Raw genomic sequence first — 6,639 nt, 5'->3', positions numbered from 1 at the left:
GATTAGTCCAAGCTATAATCATGTAAAATTTAATCATTGTCGCCCTACAGGAAGTGCCCAATAATTTTGGGGTGTAAAAGGTGTCCCATATAAATAACATGGAGAAGATTTTTCAGTTCCCCATAAAACCACTCTAAAGTTGAATATTTTTATTTTTAGTGATTTACTTAGGTAAGACTAACGAAAACGTACAAACATACTGAATTTCAAGTTTTTATTACAATTGGAAGTACCGTAAGACGGGGTTACCGTAAGACTTCGCCCATCAGGGGTTACTTTGCACAAAATATGAACAGAGTTTCACAGTCCTCTGTTGGTAAAACTATGAACTGTAAAGAGGAAGTTTCAACTGCCAGCGCAAGGTAGAACATCTAATTGTATTTTGGCTATAATGTTGGGGGTTAACATCAGTTCTAGTTATCCGGAGGGTTTGTTGTTGTAGAGGCATGGAAAGCAGTCATTGTAAAGGCCGCCAAAATTTGAAAGATATCACCTACAAGAATATCCGTCAAATGTGAGTCAGTTTTGTAGCATACTACTGCGTATAATGGGACTTTGATGCAATAGTTGAAATTGAAATTTGAAAGGTTTTAAAGTCATAAAAATAAGTAAAACTGGGAGAAAGCTGTTTTAGCCTCTAATCGGGGTTACTTTGCACAGGTCCAAAAATTATTACTACTGGAACTTCCTGCATTCTAAATTTAGGTAAATTTCCTATTTATGTAGATGCCGGGATGAATTTCTTGTTGGAAAATAATGAACAGTGGCAGACCCAGTAAAATAGTTTGAGAGGGGCTTCACTCACAATGGCTTCGCTTTGTTTTTCGAATTCACTAAACTTTGGGGGGGGGGCTTGAGGCTTATGAAGGCATAAGAAAGACTAACATTTTTAGATTAGATGTTTTAAAGAAGAAATCATGCAATTTGGGTAAGTTTTAGCCTGAAAGTTCAAAACCTCGTAAATATTCCACTGATTATGATTGGGATAATATTTTTAGACATAAGGAATAACCAAGGAAAATTAGCTAACGGAGATTTTTTCTGTTCCTGAGTTGGCATTTTTGTGGGACATGTGCTAAACTATTAGAATGTGGTTCCTGTGCCGGTACCAGAAAATACATAATTTTCTTTAGAAATATTGCTAATTCATACTAAGTATCGATACCAGTACCCTAATTCTAATATAAATATTTGTAGATTGCATGCAGTTTTGTGAAGTAAAATGTATAAATAGTGTAGGGAAAACATTGCACAGAAACATCATGTTAGTATGTTCAACATACTTTGTACCGAAGTTTATATTTCAATAACTATGGTCATACTGAATGTTTACTAATGAATTTGCACAAATGTTTTCCTTATATAAGTATTAAAATACAGTGTTCTAAATCATTACATTTGTAAGTTACATGCGATGGTTTTTTTTTAAATTCTTTAAATCTTGTGCAAAGTAACCCTGTCTTACGGTACCTAAAACATGAGATTATATGTACAAAAAAGACCCATTGAAATAATATGGAGAATTTCTTCATGCCTACTTTAGATCTCCTAAAAATTACAAATATTCTCTTTTGACTATTTTCCTCTGGATTAGTCCCGAAAAGCTACAATCATGCCAAATTTCAACTTTCCACGTCAATCGGAAGTACCCTTTTATTTTATATATAGTTCGTGTTATTTTATATATAGTTAATATATATATATGTAATGACAGTTCGAGGTTGTTAACCTCACCCAAGCTGGAGGACGACTACTTGCCGTCTGTCCACTACTGCTTATTCAGTATATTTGCAGCTAACCTCTATATCTAGAGACCTTCTCCTTGATCTGCAAACTGAGGACGCGCCATGTCATGATGACAGAAACCCACATTACACGGGTTTGCTGAACTTTTTTCAGATTGCTGAACTTAATGAAATTGGTGTAAATCGAAAGAACTCAGTTTTTTGGTTGTTTCGGAGTTCAGAGCAGAGATGAGCATTTTTGCTAACCCTCACTCACCCTCACCCTCAATTAACTCCCTCACCCTCAGCCACCCTCACCCTCAGTTGGCTCCCTCACAGTCACCCTCAGCCACCCTCACCCTCAGCCACCCTCACCCTTAGTTGGCTTCCTCACAGTCACCCTCACCATCAGTCGACTCCCTTCTCCTCACCCTCGGCCACCCTCACCCTCAATTGACTCCCTCACCCTCAGACACCCTCACCCTCAATCGACTCCCTCACAGTCACCCTCAACCACCCTCGCCTTCAATCGACTCAATCACCCTCAGCCACCCTCTATCAACTCCCTTACACTCACAGTTTCTTTCATGTACTAAATAAACAATAAGTAAGGGTTAATATGATTCTCATTCAAGTGATTGAAATTTATATTACGTAGATATGCATTATATTGACAATCTAGCCACTCAGTGCCTATTTGGGGATGCAAAGATGAGTGCTACTAGGCGCCTTCCACTCACCATCTAGAATGAGTGGGTAAATTATAACTTAACTTGCAAGAGGTTTTCGTATGGGGATTAAACAAATAAATATACGTCCACTTCATTTAACATAAAACAATGTATTTCTGTAATCTGATGTATGAACTGTGAGATTTCTGAATGTTTGCTATAACGGATATTCGGAGTCATTTGCCAGTAAGGTATAGTACGATCAAGTATTGAGCTTTGAATTCTGACTCGGAGTCACACATACCTGGATAAATCTGTTGCTGTCCCACGTCGTTCTGGTGTTGAACTCTGCTCCTTAAGCTGACGCTCCTTGTTGTTGGACGATGAAAGTGGGCATTGAGGAATGGGCCTCTCAATGTAAATCTCCCTCGAAGTTCTGCGTCGTTAGAATATGTTGAAGTACAACGTACTGTTTTCTCCTATCATCTGGTTGATAATTCAATGGAACTTGGTTCTCCAGACTCGAACCCAAGTATCTTCAAAGTCGATGAACAATCTTGGAACTAATCCTCAAGATCTCTCTAGGAACTCCCAGGAACTGATCCTCTCGAATTCTCTCTAGAACTCTCAGGAACTCCACCCAAAACCTTCTCGTCCTGTGGTTTTGTTTGGCGGGGTCCAACTACCATCGTCTGCTTTTCCGTCTGCTGTGGCACGTGCGACACCGTTTTCACATGGAGAGACAAATTCCTTCCATGTGTCAAAACTCAAAACTGCAACCCTCGACACGTTCTGACTTCCCGATTCTAAGCAATTCTCCGCACATCCGTAATCTCATGAAATTCATAAAATCCCACAAATTCACGTTTTGTACAATTTCTAGAATCTGGCTAATGTGAGGAAAGACACATTGTCAACATTTCCTTCCTACATTGCCAGACACGTTACGATGACATTCTTATACACAACTGTTTACAATGAATTGCTGACACAACTATTAGCGAGATTGTGCAGCTTGCATTAACTTTACATATTCAACATTAAATTCCCATAACCTTACTTAACGATTTCGAGACATAAACATAACAATAAATCTAAAATATACAAATTATTATTCTCGAAAATCGAGTTCTTCCACATGTCCCCCCTTAAAAACTTGGTTGCTCCGCAAACCAAATTCGACATCGTAAGAGGGCGATTTTCTATAAACACCCTGTACATAATATATACTGACACCATATTAAGGATAAATATCAACTTGAAACGAAATAATATATGTATTACTATTCAACATAATTATATAAATATTAATTAATCTTCCTTCACCTAACATTTATTTAAAAATATATATTCGAATTGTAATCTTTGTATTACTTTCTAACATTATAAAATACGACATTTCAAAATGTAATGTCGCAAAGTATATCCTCGCGACATCTAGCGAGTTTTTGCTGAACTACTTGCACATCACATTTTGTCAAGAGTGATTGTGCATACATACATTTGCAAGTACTCTTGAGTTATCTCCTCTTAGCGACAACGCTTTTACAGTATCAAATAACCAAAAACTTCCATTACTCTGAATGTCCATACTTGCCAACCAATGAATTTATTGGCCGTATCAGTAATGTTTTAACTTCGTCTCTTTCCACCTCTCTATGGATGGAACTGTAAAAAAAATCAAAACTTGTAACATAGTTTTTAGAACATATGTAATTAACATATTCACATTTGCACTATAAAACTTGAAAATATTAATGTTTTATTTTCATAAAAAATTTTATTCACTGATATTTAATCTGAACAGAAAGAAAATCCTGCAGCAGGACATTGGAAATCCTGACACTTCATGCTACCTAGTAACTGCAAGCTCAACAGTTTTTCAATCAAGCTTTGTCAAGGTTAATTCAACTTCCTGCCTTCTATTCACGCGTCACCGTTGACTGGATAACATCAAGTTCCAATATTGCGTCGCAATTATTACACTATTAGTTTTAAAACACTTTATTTTACAAAACCACTATGTCACATGATGTACGTGAATGTTTTTATCTACGTCGAATGTTTATTGGAATTCACTAAAATGTTCCAATTCGTGACCTCTATTCGTGGGATTGCGTGCGGGATCTCTTGCACTACAGTAGTGTTACCGACATTCAAAATTCATACTAGTACTCGACCATTACTCTACCAATCTGGCATATCCGTTCATGATTAAAATATTCAAAATGTGATATTAAAATTAAAATATTATAAAGTGATTAAATATTTACAAGTGAAAAAGTTATTGATTAATATGTGATCTTTACTCTAATGGATATAATTACGTTATGGACGTTACACAGGATTACACAATGGACTATTCACTGGATTAACTATATGGGTAAGTACCAAAAAAGAATTTTACACGCGAATATATATATTTATTTAAATACTATAACTATTTACTTGTCCTTAACCTATAATTATTATTAACCCTAACTCTTGTTAACTGCATACAAAAATTGATTGTGATTCAGAAAAATGATGGATTTTCCATTTCCTAAAAATCCTGAAGGCTTTGGTCGTTAAATACGGCAGCCTGACTTGCCGTATCATCTCAATCAACAATTGGCTACAGTTAGCATATTTATAACTATCTATACATGGTTTTACAAAATCTGACGGTTTTTCAAAATTTAAAAATTTAATTCTTCTCCATACCTAAATTTAATTAAATTAACGTGACGTGATTCTCTCTTTTTTTTCCATTATCAACGACGTGACTATTATTCTTTTAAATCATAACCATAGACTATTTATTTAATTATTATTTATTTATTTATTTATTTACCTACTTTCATTGTCTAGGATGGCCATTCCGCAACAATTACACTAGGTTAACTTCATCTTATTATTATTATTATTATTAATCTTCTTAACTTATTATTCTACACTTATCTCTACATTAAATTATTAAATTATTACATTATTACATTATTTTAACACTTGCCGACAGGGCCTATAGCGTGTGAGAAGGACTACTATCGAAGAAAGTCTAAAACTACTTCTTATTTCCAACTCCAAAAGTTCTATATCTGTTCAGGGCTTCTCGTCTGCAGGAAAAATCCTCTGCATGTCCCCGATAATATTTCTCCATTTTCTTCTTTTCTTGCGCTTTATTCATATATATTCTATATTTATATAACTATTTCTTATATTCTCATGGAGTACTCCTAGCGCTCATATATGCATACATATTTATCTATATCTCTACTCGTCGATGCATGCTTAAATCTATAAATTTCAATATTTACTTCTCCCTTCTTACTCTTATTTATTTATTTAACATTATTTACTATTAATTATTATTCCTATCTTCTTCTCTCTCTCCACATTTTATTATTAATTATAGTCTATGTTATAGATCTACTGATGGTTATTTCATTTACGTCTTACGTCTATAATTACTTACATTCTAAATCTATCTTCCACTAAAATTTCCTTCTTCTCAATACTCACATTCCTAAATCCAACTCTCTTTTCCTCTTTCTTCCTGACTAATACTACTGAATCGATTAATCTAGACTATTTTTACTTTTATACTAGAAGAATATAATTATATTCTATCTCTACTATTAGATGCTCTACTAACATCTCTCTCTCTCTCTTCTGACTATCCTAGAATTCCCTAGAATATCAAATGATTTATTAACTAATTATTTCTATCTTAATTTTAACCTTACCCTAAGGGATTAGCTAAAAATGAAGGATATCTCCACCAAAAAAAAATTTGCACGGCTTTCACGTGATGTACGAGTCAACTCCTGTGTCTCTTTTCAACAATCACGGAAGACTTATGTTGCATTATAAATAAAATATTCTCATCGACGTGTGGTAAGCACCCACTTTAACTCGAAGAGAATGGGATTTCCTTCCTGATTAGAGTTTCCCCTAATGAAAGGTTTTGCCTAATTAACAGGGTTTCTTAATTTTAACTTACGTCTAAACTAACTCTATTTCAATTGCATCATTCATTTTTGTTTTTTTTTTCATTCTTGCCTTCTCTTACATCTAAAATCCTAATGCAAAACTAATCACACAAAATCATTCATGTTTCATTTTCTTTTTGTTTTGCTTTTCTTCTCCATAGTTTTTTCCTATTTTTATTCTACGTCACTATTTAAGTTATATTAAAACTATATGCCATAAAAACATACTACAATAAAACCAATTGATAGTCAGATTTTCTTCCAATAATAATA

The sequence above is a fragment of the Thermobia domestica genome, chromosome 11 (assembly GCF_964235325.1).
Source record: "Thermobia domestica chromosome 11, izTheDome1.hap1.1, whole genome shotgun sequence".
Lineage (NCBI taxonomy): Eukaryota > Metazoa > Arthropoda > Insecta > Zygentoma > Lepismatidae > Thermobia > Thermobia domestica.
This window is presented reverse-complemented; position numbering follows the sequence as displayed.